The 17498-nt window shown below is 52.3% G+C and overlaps 1 protein-coding gene across 3 annotated transcripts in view; it reads left to right on the plus strand.

The window, feature by feature from the left end:
• GDPD5 (glycerophosphodiester phosphodiesterase domain containing 5) overlaps positions 1 to 17498 on the plus strand; it is an 86883-nt gene that overhangs the window by 12700 nt on the left and 56685 nt on the right. For 2 of the 3 annotated variants that reach the window (XM_020913604.2, XM_020913605.2), the window contains exon 2: positions 9551 to 9632. The exons of the other annotated variant lie outside the window; for it this stretch is intronic. The gene's annotated coding sequence lies outside the window, so the exon portion shown is untranslated. The remainder of the gene's footprint in view (positions 1 to 9550; positions 9633 to 17498) is intronic. 3 annotated transcript variants of the gene reach the window in all.

The raw sequence follows: 17498 nt of genomic DNA on the forward strand, positions 1-17498 counted from the left end.
CTGGGAAGTCAGCAAATTAGGGTCCTGTTGATGGCAGTGGTGGTAGGATGTGAGCTCACCTCTCAGGTCGGGGCTTCCAAGAGCAGGAGGGACACATTTAAGGTTAGACAGGAAGTGGGGATGGGGGGATGCCTGGTGGGTGGGGCAGCACCTGCCTTCTCAAACAGGGATTTTGAAAGCCTGGATTTCCTCCTACTCACCCAGTTAAACTCATCCCACAAAAGGTCAGTTATATTTGTCGAACCCTCCTCAGAGCAGATCCTTTCCCACGTGAGGTCTTTCTGCTTTAATCCCTCTTTTGTGGGTGGGGAAACTCAAGGGTCAGAGAGATGAGGTGACTGGCTTGTCAGTGGGGCCAAGGAGCCCCGGGGCTCTTGCTTCTGCCCAGCGCCTACCCCCACTCACACCAGGCCAGGACATCTAGGTTCTCAGCAGAGGAGGACCATAGGGGTTGTCGTGTGTGAGGCCATTTCCAGTCTGGGAGGGCACTGCATGGGCTGTGGGAGGTTGCCCGGGGCTGCTGGGACTGCCCTTTCTCTGGGAAGAAGTTGGTCAAGGAGGTAGAGGGATCAGGAACCCAGGAGTTCTGGGTTGCAGCTAATCCTCAATGCTCCTGTGAACTTCAGTGTTTTCCTGGAGGATCAAGACTAATTTCTCTTTGGCTTTGGGCACAGGATAGTTTACCATTTATAAAGCAGTTTGCTATTCATGATGTCACCGAACCTTAGCTGCCATCTGTGAGAGGCAGCATGGGACTTGCTTGGGAGGGCCAGAGAGGGAGAGCTCTGGAGTCAGGCAAACCTGGGTTTTAATCCTGGCTCCCACCAACTCTCTGCCCTCAGGCATGTGAGTAACCAGCTGAGCCTCAGTTTGCTCATCTGTAAAAGGGACAATCGTTCCCCACCACAAATAGCAGCAGCTATCTTGCTGGCGGTGCGCATTAGATGAGGTCTGTAACCAATGGTCCAGTGCCTAGTGCAGAGTAGTACTTTAAGTGATTTTTTTTTTTATCCGCCCCACTTTTTGGATGGGAATGTGGAGCCTCAAAGAAGGAAGGTCACTTGCCTGAGGTCACATGGTGATTTAGCTTGGTCCTCCAGAATTTCTGTCTGTGGCTTTTTTCTCAAACACCTTCTTCACTATCCTCAAGTGACCCAACACTTCATTAAACTATGCAGGTCTTCAATGTGTGACACTGTCCGATGAGGCCTGGTATCCCTTCCCTCCACTGCCTAGCAGCACTTACCTGGCACACAAATAGGCACTTTCAAAATGTTTGTTGGGACTTCCCTGGCAGTCTAGTGGTTAAAACTCTGTGCTTCCACTGCTGAGGGGATGGGTTCCACCCCCAGGGAGCTAAGATCCCCATGCAGCCAAAGAAAAAAAGAAAAAAAAAGTTTGTTCTGTGCATGAATATATTGATGAGTTGGTGTAAAAATGTAAAGTGTTAGTTGCTCAGTAGTGACTGACTCTCTGCAATCCCATGGACTGTAGCCTGCCAAGCTCCTCTGTCCATGAAATTTTCCAGGCAAAGATACTAGAATGGGTTGCTATTCCCTTCTCCAGGGGATCCTCCTGACCCAGGGATCAAACCCAGGTTTTCTGCATTGCAGGCAGATTCTTTACCATCCGAGCCTATTTTTTCAGGCAGCTAAGGCTTGTGTCCCTGAGGCTTCCTCCTGCTCCCTGTTCCCTTTAAAAACAGCCATCTAATAGTTTGGGTTGGAAACCTTTTTGAAAAGGAGTGATGGCTTCCTTTCCCTGCACGAGGCCCACATGGTTAACTTCCTGGGATGGTGAACACTGTGAACACTGACTGCTTTGCTCAGAGAGCCGAGAACAGCTGAGTCCCCACAGGTTTCTTGCAGCCCTGGCCCGGGACTGCTCACTTGTTCAACAACGCCTTTGTGGGTTCCTGACTCTTCTCTCCCTGACTCTTCATTTGCTGCCCACAGACCTGCCTCCAATGGTCCAGCACCTCTTTTTCCTCCCCTCTTGCCCCTGTGTGTATTTCCTTATTTGCTGCTTCCACCAGTTGGGGACTGAGAAATGGGACAATTGAACTTATTAGAATTGCTTCATTGATTCATTCATTCGTAGCTCTTCAACTAGCAATTTTTGTCCCTGGGTCTTGCATCCATCATCTATCCATCCTGATTGAGGACCTCTGTAGTGGCTTGTTATCAATCAAGACATGACCACACCCTCCCAGGAGCACACGCAGGTATATCATGATGTACACAGCACATGCTGGTACAGGGCTTTACAGTTTATAATCCACCTCTGCCTGCAGCACCACACTGCATTTTCACAGCAGCCCTCAGAATAGCATTATCTCTGTTTTGCAGAGAGTGGAAATAGCTCAGCTAGAGGAGATCCCTTGCCCAGGGGTCAGCAGTGAGCACAGAATTGCAGTGGGAATTCAGGTCTCCAGGCTGGCCTGTTACCTCTTCCCTCTCCTGTGCTCCGTTTGCAAGCCCTGTGATGCCCCGTTCATTTACTGCTTCTGTCACAAACCTGAGGCAGGATCATCTGACTCTGGATCGGCCAGCGGGGAGTGTGGGCTTGCCCTTAGCACACATACGAGTCCTGCAGTGGGCCTGGGCCCACCATCTGGTCCACACTGCTTGGACTGTGCTCTGCGGAGCCAATTCCTTGGGATGGCTCTGGGTTCCAGGACGCATAGATTTGGGAAATGTAAGGTCACATAGCTCAGAACAGGACTTCTCAGGGCCTTTACTCTGTTGATGTGCACGAGGGATCCCCAACCTGTAGCACGGGTGCCACCAGCCTTTCCCAAGCTTGCCTGAACACGTGGCTGCTTTGTCGCAGAGCTGGATCTGGGGGCTGATAGCCTGAAGAAAACACAGGGGAGAGCTGATCTGTATACCCTCACTTTAATCTGGCACAGAAGGTTTCAGCTAGAGCTTGTTTCTGCGCTGGGCAGCTTGCCTTTTGAGAGAGGATCTACAGGAGGACTGTTTAGCCCCAGGAAAGAATTGGTAATAATGGTGGAGTTTCAGGCAACAGGAGGAAGTGAATGGTGGAGATATTTTGATTCTTTCATCCACCAAACACTCATCTCTCAGATGTCTCCTGGGTGCCAGGCACATAGCCAGCGTTTGGAAATGCCAAGATGTGTCTGACTAAGAACCTTTCACTTTATTTCCTGGGGCCCACTAAGGGTTTTTAAAGAAAGACAAATACTAGCCCTAAAAGAAAGACTTCTTTTTGTTTTGTTTTTATTTTTTATTGTTAGGGGTCTTTGTGGGAGGTGGGTGGGTGATGCAGCTACTGCTGGGCTCATTGGCTCTGTAGTCCCCAGTCCTGAGGTGGGTAAGGGAGACTGTTCCAGGAACATTTACCCTAGACAGAGTTAATATTGCTCCCATATTACAGATGAGGAAACTGAGGCTCAGAAGTCGAGTTGCATATGCATTTTCACACAGAAGGAGTTCCTTGTTGTTGTCTGGAGTGAGGGGAGGCTCAGAAGAAGGAGGGAGCACCTCCCCTGGGCTCCGTCAGCCTGAGCTGGGCTCAGGAATCTGGGGTTAGGCTCTGCACAGAAGAACAGAGCAGAGGTCACCTGGGGGTTGGAGGGGTAGACAGGCTCTGGCCAGCCGGGAAGGGCATTCTTGGAAAAGCAACAGCCTGGAGCACAGGTACAGAGGTGGCAACAGGGTAGGTTACACTTTCTGGACCCTGTGTAGAGCCTGGGGTGATGGAAGCAGAAGGAGGAAATGTGGGACGTTGGAGATGGGGCTGGAGAAGCTGGCTGGGCAGTTCACACGGGTCCAAACACCAGCTGAGTGGGACCACCTTGAGGGCCAAGCCATTCATCCCAGTGTCCCCAGCACCTGGCTGCTGCCCGCCTGGCAGGTTTGTGGACTCTTCCATCATGGGATCTTGGGCAAGTCCTTTCCTGCTCTGGACCTTGAGTTGCTCATGCTCATGGTTGAGCTCAAGGTCACCTACCATGTCCCTTCCAGCTCTGAAGGGCTCTTGGGAATTCTTGGCATGTGTGCAGGGGAGGACCAGACTGTTTCTCCCCCAGTTTTGAGGTCTCCTGGGAAGCCCTGGCAGGGCAAGGGCCAGACATTGGAGGTCAGGCTGACTCTGCTGGAGGAATTCAGTCCTCATTCTCTCTTCCTTTCAACATCCAGTCTGCTGAGCTCAGGATGAAGTGCTATGGGGTCCTCACTGATGGCTCTTCTAAGGCCCCAAACTGGGTGGCAGAGGAAGTTGAGCTAGACAGGGGTTGTGGATTGCCTGCATGAAGCAGCTTGGTGCAGGATAGGAAGCTCTGCTTCTTCCTTCTGTGTGAAAATGGGTAAGCTACTTGACTTCTGAGCCTCAGTTTCCTCATCTGTAAAATGGGAGCAATAGTAACTCCCACACTGGGCTTCTATGAAGATTCAATGAGATAAAACTTGTGAAAGCATATAGTAAACTGACCCTCGCCCCCCACAATCCCCCAGCCCTCTGGGGACTCACCCCTTTCCCAGAAGTGCTCCCGGAAGTGCTGCACTAATCTCCGTGCAGGCTGCTGTAGGGTATACTTTATCCAGGCCAAAGCGATCAGAGCCCATGAATTATGTACATGTTGCACAGGCAGGCCAGGCCTGCGTGTTTGCACTCCTGTGTATGTGTGCCTTCTAACAGGAGGAAAAGCAGTGCTAGGTCCTGGGACCAGACACCACCCCTCCCAGCTGCACCCCAGAGGCCTGCAGTGTTGAGTCTGGCCCCTGCGAAAGGGTGGAGCATGTGTCAGGAACGTTCCCTCCTCACCTTTTCTGTTCTGCTCACAGGCTGGATCCAACAGGCTTGTCTTATCCGGGGGACTCTGGCCTGTGTCCCTGAGGGCAGAGCAAGACTGTCACCCTCCCTCCCCTCTGCTTCCCAGGAGGTGTCATTGGGAGCAACTCAGGTCTCTGGTGTGGATGCTGCTTTATTTCAACAGGGCCTGGGATGCCCATTTGGGGGGCATGCAGCCTGTCACACGGAGTGCTTGGTCAAAGCCACCTGTCCAGGATCAGGGTGCAGAAGTATAGGGCTGGGCTGCACCCAGCCTCCATTCCCCAAGAGCTCTAAGGGTCTCTCAATGCCCTTGTTCCTGAGCGGCTCCCAGATGGTGTTCTGGCCCCACCAGGGCTGGGGGTTGGAGGCAGACAACTGGGATCGACTGGCACCAGAGGCATCACAGATGTTCCCTCTGCTTCCATTGGCATGGGGAGGGGGCGGGCAGGGAGAAGGATATAGCGAGGGGGCAGCATAAACTTAAGGAGTTTATTGAGAAGAGAGCCCAGTGGACATAAATATCTATTCTCTCCCACCCCTCCAGCTTAAAAAGCCCGGATACACCTGGCTTCTTGTCCCAGCTCCACCCCGTACTGTGCAACCTTGGATCTGTGACATGGCCAGTCTGAGGCGCGGCCTAGGCTATAAAGCTTTTGAGGTTGGTGTGAGGTCAAATCAAACGCCCCAGCAGGAGGGACACCTACTGGTGCCAGGTACTTAGTAGGCCACTGATTTGCAGAAAGATTTAGTTCTAGCCCAGAACAAAGCAATTGGTTTTTTAGATACTTGGTCTGTGATCTCTCTCTAAGCAGGAAAGAGGAAATTTCTCTTAAGCTCCATAAAATGATCAATGCAGCTTAGATTCATTCTCCACTCATGAGCCCAGCAGGGGAGGCTCTGAGTCACCTGGGCATTCTCTCTGGGATGGGGCAGCCCTGACTCTGCGTGCTTGCCAGTGGCCTAGGGCGAGTCCCTGACCTCCTTGTTCCTGTAAAAGGAAGGTAAAGGACGCCTAACTCTCAGCATTGTGGAATTACCTATACAACTCTTTTGAAGGACTTCCCTAGTGGTCCAGTGGCGAAGACTGCGCTCCCAATTCAGGGAACCTGGGTTCGAGCACTGGTCAGGGAACTAGAGCCCACATGCCTCAACTAAGAGTTTACATGCCACAGCTAAAGATCCTTCATGTTGCAACAAAGACCTGGAGCAGTCAAAAAAAAAAAAAAAAAACACTCTATTAGAAAGCAAAAAGCTCTACTGATACATAGTGGGCGCAGGCCAGTAGCTCAGGAAGCCAAGGCTGTGTTCGTTCCCTGTTCTGGTGACCAGCAGGCTCTGTGACGCCGGCTCAGTGAAGCCTCGTTTGCTTTCCTTAGTGGGACAGCTGGTTAATTAGCCTCTGAGTATTTCTGACAAATGCCCCTGTGAACTGACCAACACTGGGTCAGCCCTCACCAGACCTTGTCGTTCCTTGTGCTTAGCTGGCCGGCTTTGGGCATGAGGCCATGACCCACCATCCCATCCCCTGATTCCCAGCTTGTCCCTCAGATGACCCAATGGAGCAGTTGCTGTGCTGGCAATGGAGAGCAGGACAGAGCTCTGCCCCTGAAGCCTGGTTCCGGGTGGGTAGAAAGAGGATTTAGAGAAGGATCAGTGGCAGGGACCTGGTCAGGGCATGGGGGACAGTCAGTGGGAACAGTCCTGCCTGGCTTTGTTACCAGTTCCCAGTGCCCTTGAGCACTTGACCTTTCTCTCTCTGGGCCTCAGTTTTGCATCTAAAAGAGGATGATGGGGAAGGTGGCCCTGGAAGCTGTGAGCTAACAATGAAACAGTGTGAGTCAAGGAATGATCTCTGAAGCCAGCCAGACCTGGAGTTCTCACCCTGGCTCCTCCATGTCCCAGCTTTGACCTTGGACAGGTCACCTAGCCTCTCCAGACCTGTCTGACGGGTGTACGCTGGTCCTGCTGGCCCAGGGCAGACACTGATAGTGGACGCCCTGCCCAGCAGTGTCTGGTGATGGTGGCCTCAGGGCAGCTTCGGCCCGTCCGGCCGATCCCTGCCTCCTTTCCCAGTTTCTCCTTAGAAGTTCCCTAGGAACTCTTGCCCCCAGCAGATCTGTGGGGCCAGGGAGTACTGCAGATCCCAGTGCTGAGTCCACTGGGCTGCATGTGATGCTCGTGCCCAGGACTCCAGGATCAGGATGGAGCCAGCCATCCTCTGCCTCTTAAAGGGAAGGGTGGGGAGTGCGTACACTAGAGCCCAGCCTCGGATCTTCAACAGCACCTTGGAAACTTGGTCTTTTAGAACCACAGAATCTTTCTGTCCCCAACTCTTGGAAGCACTGAATCATGGAACCCTAGAATCTTGGCTCTTTGAAATCAAGACTTTGAGAAGCAGACTGGACTCAGAAGTAAGCTCAGGGATCCTCTGATTCAGATCTCCCTCTAGCCCCAGCAACCCCTCTGTGGACCCCTGGTCATCCAGGGTCAGGGCCCCCTCATGCAGGCCTCAGGCTTAAGTCAGGTCACCAGGCTGCCCACCACCTCCTTGTGGTCATGACTGACCCCAGCCCATACCCCAGGGGCTGGTAGCACTGACAGGCAGCTAGGAGGGAGCTCAGCACTGCTCAGCTAAGAATAGAAGGCTTTGTGTGATTTAAGTAGCAGCCTGATCATATCAGGCCTCCCAGCCAGGCCTCAGAGAGCTTAGGAAGCAGGATCTGAGGCCACCGTGAGTCCCCCCGGGTGAGGGAGGGAGAGGGTGGGTGAAAGGTGCTGGGGCAGTCACCGGGCTTCCCTGGGACTTCTCTTCCGTTTCCACATGGTGATGATTTGACTTTTTCCATCAGGCGAAGCTCTTTGCTCCTCCCTTCTCCTCCCTGCATCTGGCTGGGGAGCATCACTCAGCGTTCCCCTAGGAAGGCTGGGGAGCATCTCTTCTGGGAAGAATTCAGACAAACAAACCAGCCTCTGAGAGGAACAAACAGATCAATGAAAATGGCATCGTCTGCAAAGAGAGCCGAAGATGTCGGCCATTTATTAAGCACCTACTGCATGCCAGACCTTGGGCGCCGCGTTTTGTGTCCTTGCCCTCTCTGACACTCACAGAGGAGGTATCTGTGTCCCCAAAATGCCGACGAGGACACTGAGGCCCAGCTTGTACTTGGCAGAGCTGGGATTGGGACCAGGGACCATCCCACCTTGTCTGTTCTGGGGACAAAGAATTCCCGAGTTAGGTGAGAGGTGAGAGTCGGGGTTCTTGGAGAGAGCCCTGGCATGGAGGGCTCTACTCTCAGGGCAGTTGTATCACTCCAGTACTGGATTGAGAGGTGGGATTGTGATCCTATCACAAACATAGCAGGCGCTACCCCTGTGTGTAGAGTTGGAATGAAACCAAACCCCTTCCTCTTTGAAGTGGGCAAAAGCTGCCTAGGGCAGGATCATGAGGCTGCAGCTTCTTTTTTAAATTTTAATGTGTTTGTGTATTTGACTATACCAAGTCTTAGTTGTGGCATGTGGGATCTAGTTCCCTGACCAAGAATTGAACCCCGGCCCCCTGCATTGGGAGCTTGGAGTCTTAGCCACTGGACCACCAGGGAAGTTCCAAAGCTGCAGCTTCTGATTCTTGCTCTTTTGACCAGGAGTGTCCTGGTGCCCTTCTTGGCAGGTCACTGGTACCTCCCACCTCCCCTCCCTCTCACAGATTATTTTAGTAAGTATTAGAAGGAATTCTGGGTAACCTTCTGATTGTATAGATGGGAGAACTGAGGCCCCTGAAGAACAGGGATGACCTGAGGTCATGAAGTAAGTGGGCCTGGGAACATATAGTAGGTGTTCAAGAAATTCTTTCTTCAGTCCAGGCCAACACTTGTTCCCCGGTGGGGTGCTGCATCTGTGTGGAGATCGGAGTGGGCTTGGGGGTGGAGTCAGCTGGATCCTGAGAGTCAGGAAGGCAAGGGCCAAAGGCCCCAAGCCTTTGTCTGTATGCCCCAGACTCATCTGTGCTTGCCCCAACCCTGCCCAACTCAAAAGTCCCCTCTTTCGTGAAGCCTGTCTGGATTCTCCCCTCTAAAACCTCTCCTAGTCTCCCTAAGAGTGGGATTGTGGTTCAAAAAAACACGTAACTTAAAATATACTATCTTAATCACTTTTAAGAATACCATTGATAGTCTTAACTGTATTCACATGTTGCACAGCAGGTCTCTAGAATGTTTTCATCTCAAACACCTGAAACTCTGTACCCACTAAATAATAACTCCTCATCCTCCCACCAGCCCTTGGCAACCACCATTCTCCTTTCTGCTTCTATGAATTTGATTCCTGTAAATACCTCATATAAGTGGAATCATGCAGTGTTTGTCTTGTTGTGATTGGCTTATTTCACTTGTCATAATGTCCTCATGGTTCAGCATGTGATAAAATTTTCTTCCTTTTTAAGATCAAATAACATTCCATGGTATGTATATACCACATTTTGTTTATCGATTTGTTCATCAATAGATCCTTAGGTTGCTCCTGTCTCTTGCTGCTGTGGAAAGAGCAGGAGTTTTGAGGTTGAATGGGCCTGGGTTGGATTCCTGGTTTCTAGCACCAGTTGAGTGGTAAGTCTGCTATTGCTATTGTGTCACTTGATATTGTGCCTGATTAAATTGCTGCAAGGATTAGAAATGGTGCACGAGAAAATGCTCCAGCACACGGAGAGCCACCAGTGAGTGGTAGGGGGATTCATTCTTGTTATCTGCTTTCCTTCTAGGCACAGATCCCTTTGGGGGTCTGTAGGACCCACATACTGAAGTTCACCTCAACCCCCATCCACCAGACCAGCTCAGCATCTGGTGAGTCTTAGAACAGTGTCATTGGAGATGGCCTGGATGGGAGGGGAATTTGGGGGAGAATGGATACATGTATAGGTATGGCTGAGTCCCTTTGCTGTTTGCCTGAAACTATCATAACATTGTTAATTGGCTATACACCAAGACAAAATAACAAGTTTAAAAAAAAACAATAACAACAGTGTCATTGGAGAGCACCTGGGACCAGAGAAGTTCAGGGACTTGTCCAAGTTCACACAGCTAGGCCTTGGCCATGCCAGGATAAGACTAAGGTCTCCTGCCTCCCAACCTGACACCTTCCCATTGCAGGCTCCAGGATCCACAGGTCTTATTCTTAGGAGGTACTGGCTCTCCAGGATTGATCCTGCAGCGTGCAGGGCTGAGGGAGGTGGGGAGCAGGGAGGCAGGCATCTCAGGCTCATCCATGAAGGGCAGAGATGGGTGGCATCTGCCAGGGTTCCCTCATCACCGCCTTCTCCAGGTGACGAGGGGGTCATGTCCAACTCATTTGCATGGCTTGGGCTCATCTAAGGGGCTTGCCTTGCACCTGGGAGCTTACTCTGCTTTCCTTCCCACTCAGCTATTCTTTTCTCATCCCTTCTCTCGGTCGTTTATTCCACAACCACTCCCTGAGGTCTGCTTGAGCCTGGAGACCAGTTGGACCTTGCAGACCCTTAGTATGGCATGGCAGTGAATAGTGTGGACTCAGGCTAAACTCCCTGGGTTCAAATCCTGGTCTGCTGGTTACGAGCTTTGTGACCTTGGGCAAGTTGCTTAACCTCTCTGTACCTCAGGTTCTTCTTCTTTAAAGAGGAGATAATGATGTTCTAGTTACTACTGTTATATTACAAATCACCCCCAAACATAGTGACTTTATGTAAGAACAATCACTTTATTACTGCACAGTTTCTGTAGCTCAGGATTTAAGATAGGCTCTGCTGAGCAGTTTTGGTTCAAGGTTACCCATGTGGTCTCTGGGCTTTTGTTTCTCTCTGAATTCATCTGTGCTTCCCCACAGTATGCATCTCATTTGATGACCTGACCTTAGAAATCTTGTAGTGTCACTTTAGCCATCAGTCCTAGCCCTTCCAGAGTCAAGTCAGGGGGGTAATAACATAGACCCCACTTCTCTATGGCAAGAGTGTCAGAGTTATAAGGAGAGTGTGTAGGCTGGGAGTTATTAGTGCTAATGGCTTTGGAAATACAGTCTGCCAGAAGTGTAAGAGTAAGATGAATCCAAACACAGGAAATATCTAGAACAAAGCCTAGGCATTGTAAACAAATGGTAGCTATACATAGTCAAGGGTGATTTTGACCAGATGCAATTACTCATGATATGCTGACTTTAGGACCTGACTCCTACTGCTAACTGGCAGCATTTCTCATTTAGGTACTGAGGGATCTATATGAGTTCAACAAGCCGAGGCTGGTGGGAAAGGCATTCCATGCAGAGGGAACTGGCTGTGTAAAGGTGTGGAGCTGGAGAGTGGAGTCCCTGGGGCAGGGACTTAGCCTCACTTGGCTGGGGCTCCCACATGTAGGAGACCAGGATGGTGAATTGAGGCCGAGTTGAGAAGAGCTCACTATTGGGTTGGCCTAAAAGTTCATTTGGGTTTTGCCATTTGGCCCATCCAACATAAAAGGTTTGTTTGATGCTATGGGTCCCAGGGAACCCTTGGGTGAAGTATGAGGGGCTGGAGTGCCCCCTGGAGGAGTTGCTTCTGAGTTGGCATCAGCAGGACTGAGGCGGGAGTGTAGGGAGAGAGGACAGGAATGAGGGGACTCATACCCGGGTGTTTGCATCAGCTTTGCATGTGCTGTGCACACCCACCCGGCTTGCTTTCCCACTCCTTCCAGTATATTGGATGTGTATGTGCATGCGTGCTCAGTTGTTCAGTTGTGTCTGACTCTTTACAACCTCATGGACTGTAGCCTGCCAGGCTCCTCTGTCCATGGGATACTCGAGGCAAGAATACTGGAGTGGGTTGCCATTTTCTTCTCCAGGAGATCGTCCCAACCCAGGGATTGAACCCATGTTTCCTGCGTCTCTTGCATTGGTAGGTGAATTTTTACCCCTGAGCCACCTGGGGAGCCCAGTATATTGGATACTTTGCCATTTATTCTCTGCTTAGATTGGCTCTCCTGCAGAGGAAGGTAGAAGGTTGCCACCCTCTGGGAGGAGATTACCTTGGAGGAGGGTTCTGAAGGAGCCTGGCAGCTGGCGGGGCCAGGGAATATCCGGTGGCCACCTCCTCTGTCCCCACACCCTCAAGGAGAACAGCCCCTGCACCCCTCGTTGTCTCCCCTTCCTCCTCTGCCACGTTGCTGGGCCCAGATGGAACTGACCCTGAGGGTCGTGGTCCCCAGCCCCACTCACATCACAGGTGGGGAACTGAGCCCTGCTGATTTGCTCCACATCCCATAGCAAGTGAATGGAGGAACCCACGCTGGCCCTCCATGTGGCTGTGGCCACGTTCGGTGGTCCTGGAGGCTCCTTCCTGCCAGGTCCGCCACTCGCCACTCCCGTCTGCCTCTGAGGCCAGTGCATCCCCCCTGAGGGAGGTCATGGCTGAGAATATGATTTCAGGGAAAGAAAAGAACGTCTTAGCAGCGTGTGGCCCTGTGTCACCTCGTCTCTCTGAGCTGTGGTTTTCTCATCTGTAAAAATAGCGTGAGAACACTGGCCTCAGCTGGGTTGTCCTGAGGATTAGATGAGCACCGCCCCCCCCCCCATGCTGACTTCTTATCTCTCTGATGCTGGGGCTGCACCTGGAAAGGAAGCTGCCAGGGCTTACTCAGATGGGACGTTTGAGCTGAGATTTGGAGGCATGGCAGGGCTAAGGCTGAAAAAGGAGGGGACCTTGATCCTGAAAGCTCTGAGCTGTGACTGGGCTGTGCAGTCCTCCCCTGTATATGAGAAAGTGTCCAAGAGGAAGATTGGGGTGCTGTCCGCTCTGAGGGGCAGCCTTCTCCCCCTAGCACTGAGAGGAAGGATGTGATGAGGGAGGGCATCCTGGAGGAAGAGTTTGTAGAAACTGAAAGGGAAGGAAGAACTGAGGCAAACAGTGGTTCTCTGGGGTCTGGCATTCCCCAAGTCCCTGCACTCTAGCTGTGAGATCTAGCCCTAAGCCCTCGCCAAGCCAACCTTGACTCTTGGAGCCCGTGATGCCCAAGGAGGCTGGTACTCCAAAGGAGACAGCGGTCCTAGTCCATGCTGCTTCCAAGAAGCTGTGTCTATGGGGCCTGTCTGATCTGCACATACCTCTTCTAGCCCGTGTGCTGGTGCCGAGTACCATGAGTATTTGCCTGGGAATGCACACTTGGTATGTTTTTGTATGTCTACATGTATGCATTTGCAGACCCCATGTGACAGCTCCTTGTAAAAGCCGACGGGTTAGAATGCCTCTAAAAGGGGACAAGGAGATCAAACCAGTCAATCCTAAAGAAAATCAACCCTGAATATTCATTGGAAGAACTGATGCTGAAGCTCCAATACTTTGGCCATCTGATGTGAAGAACTGACTCATTGGAAAAGACTCTGATGCTGGGAAAGATTGAGGGCAGGAGAAGGGGATGACAGAGGATGAGATGGTTGGATGACATCACTGACTCAATGGACATGAGTTTGAGCAAACTCTAGGAGATGGTGATGGATAGGAAGGCTTGGCGTGCTACAGTTTATGGGGTCACAAAGAGTCGGACATGACTTAGTGACTGAACAAGAAAAAAGGGGAGTAAGTGTTCGTGTGATTTAAGTCCTGAAGAGGGGCTGAGCAAAGAGATAGCCCTTGTCCCAGGGGGGGCTGTGGGGAGATCCAGAGCTCACCAGTGGTCTTTCAGCAGAGAGACGATCCCCAGATTTGGGAAACCTCTCCTGAAGCCCCTCTATGCTGAGCTCGGCCTGGTGCCAGGACCCAGAGTGGGACCAGGCCCTGGCCCTGCACTTCTGGAACCAGTCTGGGCCATTAGATGTGGATCAGTACCAGCAAGGTTGCTTGGCTGAGGGCTGTATTGGGCACACGGAAGCAGGAGAAGGCCAACTCGAGTCTTGTCCGGAGAGTCACGGAAGGCTTCCTGCAGAAGGAAGCTGAGCAGAGGGAGATGTGAGGGATGTTAGCTGGGAGATGAGGGGAGGGGTTGGAGAGCACAGCAGGGCTTGGTGTGGGGTGAGATTTGGGGGTGTGAGGATGGGGGAGGTGGAGAGGGTGAATCTCATCTTCCCAGGCAGGAAGACTGGGAAGATGGAGACGCCTTGAATTGGGAGAAAGTGGGAGGCTGCTGCATTCCTCTCTAGTTCAGGGGAACATGACAAGTTCCCATTTGGCTGCTGTGGGTGTGAGGTTCCCGTGGGATGTCAGGACAAGATGACCAGAAGGTCATTGGATACTTGAGCCTGGCATTTGGCCTGGGCAGGAATGGGGTGTCTGAAGCCACAGGAGTGGGTGGTATTGCCCTCGAGATTGGAAAGGGCTGACCTGGCCAGAGAGAGGAGCCAGCTAAGGGGCTAGGGGGCAGCCAGAGGGGGAGGGCAGATACCAGGGGAACTGTGTCCCAGAAGCCAGGGAAGGAGGACATTTCTATAAGGAAGGCGGGGGCCATGGTGTCGGGGAGGACTGAACTGTCCAGGAGGCTTCCTCACGTGGAGGGTATGGATGGACTCGGTGGGAGCAGAGGGTGGTGGGTTTAGCAACAGATGGGAGAGAGGAAGTGATGACGTGAGTGTTGACAAGTCTTTCAGACATTTGGATGAGAAAGAAGGAAAGAAAGGAGTGTGATTGGAAAGGGGCGGAGGAGACAAACTGGTGAGACTCAGGCCTGTTTATTGCCACTTGGCAGGAGCCAGTGGGGAGGAGGAGCTGGAGAAGGCATCTATAAACACCTGCCATGGTCCTCTGCAGTACTGGGAGGCTCCTGGAGGAGGTGTCTCTACCTGGAGGGCTCGCTGCAGACAGCAGGGGCAGAGGAGTTGACCAGGTGGCAGTCCTCAGTGCCGCTCTGGGTTCTGCCAGCCTCAGGGCCTCCATCCACACTGGTTGTGGGGAGGATTGGGGTTCCTTACCTGCAGATACTTTTTTTTTTTTTTTGGCCTCATTGTGCAGCATATGAGATCTTAACTCCCCAACTAGGGGTCGAAGCCAGGCCCCCCACTGCACAGTCCTAACCACTGGACCACCAGGGAAGTCCCCTGTGGATACTTTTGACCTCCTAGGAGGCAGAAGCCCCACAAAATCAGAACATCCTGGTAAACCAGGTCCCAGGTCAATGGTTGAAGCTTAGGACTGTGTGGGGCTGGCTTCCTGTTGTTTCGTCTCCATTGCTCACCAAGTGACTTCATAGATGCTTCAAACTAGCAAGGCCTGGGAAGGTCAGGAAACTGATTCGCCTGCTTCCAAGGGTCCATGACCAACCCCATCCCTGGACCACCTCCCAATTGCTGGGAAGTCCTTCCTTTGGGTCTAACCTGAGTCTTTCCTGCTGTGTTCTCCCTTCTTGTGAACTTGTTCAACCCTGCTCTGTGGAGTCAAGTTCATCAGCAGGCCGCTTTGAGTGGCGGCCAGTATTTTTACAACTTGTTTTCATGAAGTTGGTTTGAAGTCTCCCTGCATTCCCAGAATGTCAGACCCGCCCTGATTCACAAGGATTGACCAAAACAGGATCTGTGCCAATGAGAAGAATCTAAGGACTTAGTCATCCCCCTTGGATCATCTTCATATTCTCCTGCTTTCCTTCCAGTAAAAAAAAAAAAAGGAAAGATTAGCTCAGATGGCCAGGAGGGATGTAAATAAACTCAGATGATTCTGATGGTGGATAAGAGAGGTCAGTGCTCAGGCTTTGCAGGGGGCTGAGCTCAATTCAAGCCTGTGTTCTGCTGCCTGCCACCTGGGGGTCTTTGACAGTCTCTGAGCCACATAGCCTCATTTCTGAAATGGGAAAATTAATGGCACCTACCTCATAACTGTCTGGGGTTGGGGAATCTAGCAGCAGACCCTGAGACAAGAATTCATGTGAAACTGAGTTACTAGGAAGTTTTCTGGGGGATGAGGAAAGGATTGGGAATTACTAAGAGAATAAGAAAAGTGGAACCAGAAACAGAAGGAGAAACATGAGCATGACTTCAAGCCAAGCCCCTGGGGAGGGGAACTTGGCTGAGTCCCCAAAGCTGGCTGCCAGGGGCGAGGTCGCTGCAGAACTTAGACCTCGCCTGGGGGGGGGGGGGGGCGGTCCCTGGTAAAGGAACCTTGAGGGGCTGCTGTGCCCACAAGAGAGGGGATTTAGGCAGATCTGATGGCAGCGCACCCGCACGCCTCCACAGGTGTTGGCTCTCGGAAGGAACAGAGACCCAGGATGGTGAAGGGGTCTCAGGGTATGTGAGTGGGGACAACAGAAACGGAATTCTCCAGGCACAGCCTGGTTCTGAGGAAGCACTGTTAAGTATCAGCTCTTCCCACCTGTTAGAAAGGGGGTGAAGGGTGCTCCAGGGTCACGTGGTCAGCAGCCAGCAGGATCTTCTGAGAGCTGCCCTGTGCCTCTCTTCTGCCCCCAGCCCCAGGCACAGTCCCTGTCCCTCAGCACCCAGAGGTAGATCCCTCAGAGTGCCCCAGCCCCCAGGACTCTCCCTGACTGCTTGACTTCAGGCAGTGGCTCCAGCCCTGCCAGGGCTGGTCCGATGCCCTGATGTCGCCCTTTCCAGAAAAGTCTGCCCCTGTGTCACCCCCACCTCCAGCCCCACCTGCACTGCAGCGGGGACTGGGGACGACCCGGAGGTTGCACAGGGCCGTGGAGACCTGCGCACTGGGGAGGAAGTTGACGCCAAGGGGCCCATCCCCCACCTGAATTGAATTTGGCTTTTCTTCCCAGCCCAGCCCACCCACTCTGCTGTGTCTACTGGACTTTTTCCATAGAAGGTGCTCAGGGATGGCTCATGGAACTTGTGTGGGTCAGCGTATCCCAGGAACAAATAAACCGAAGTGGTGCGTCCAGGACTCTGACTTTGATGGCTTTAACTGGTGATGTCAGCCTGGGTTGGCCTTGATGGGACTTGTCCCAGTCGTTCTCCTGCACCTGTGATAGCCCAAGCAATGTCACCCTAAACTGGCCTCTCCACTCTGGCCTCTGGGGGTCTAACCCCACAGAGCATGACAGGTCTGGGTTCTAGTCTGACTCTAGACTGTGTCAGGGAGAGTCCTGGGGGCTGGGGCACTCTGAGGGATCTACTTCTGGGTGCTGAGGGACAGGGACTGTGCCTGGGGCTGGGGGCAGAAGAGAGGCACAGGGCAGCTCTCAGAAGATCCTGCTGGCTGCTGACCACATGACCCTGGAGCACCCACTCTGCACCCCCTTTTTAACAGCAGGTCACCACCTGCTGTGTGACCTTGGACAAGTCACCTGCCCTCTCTGAGCTGCAGTGCCCCCTGTTTCTCATCAAAGTTTTATACATGCCCACCTAAAAGCAGATGGTTTCAGCATGGTTAATCCCTGCTTGATTGATACCTCGAGAGGTGGAGTGATTTGCTTCTGCTCATATAACAAAAAGGCGAAGATGAGAAGGCCAGGATCCACTCCCCCCAGCCTCCCATGCCTGCTTATCTGAGCACCTTGACCAGCTCTACTGTGGTCCCTACCAGCTCCAGTCTGATCAGAAACTGAGCTAACCTCCCAGTGGCCAGGATGAACTGAGCCAGGCACCAGAGTGGTCAGTCACTACTGTTTAGTCAACTAGCCCCTTGTACCACCTATTATGTAAGAGGTTCCATGCTCAGATGGGCAGGATCCTGATTTCACCAGGCTTAATGTCTAGTCTGCTGCAAAGCTGTGCCCCCATCCTGAAGCTTGGGGGACCTGCAGACCTGAGGGGTGAAGGTGGACATA

The sequence above is a fragment of the Odocoileus virginianus genome, chromosome 10 (assembly GCF_023699985.2).
Source record: "Odocoileus virginianus isolate 20LAN1187 ecotype Illinois chromosome 10, Ovbor_1.2, whole genome shotgun sequence".
Classification (NCBI taxonomy): Eukaryota; Metazoa; Chordata; class Mammalia; order Artiodactyla; family Cervidae; genus Odocoileus; species Odocoileus virginianus.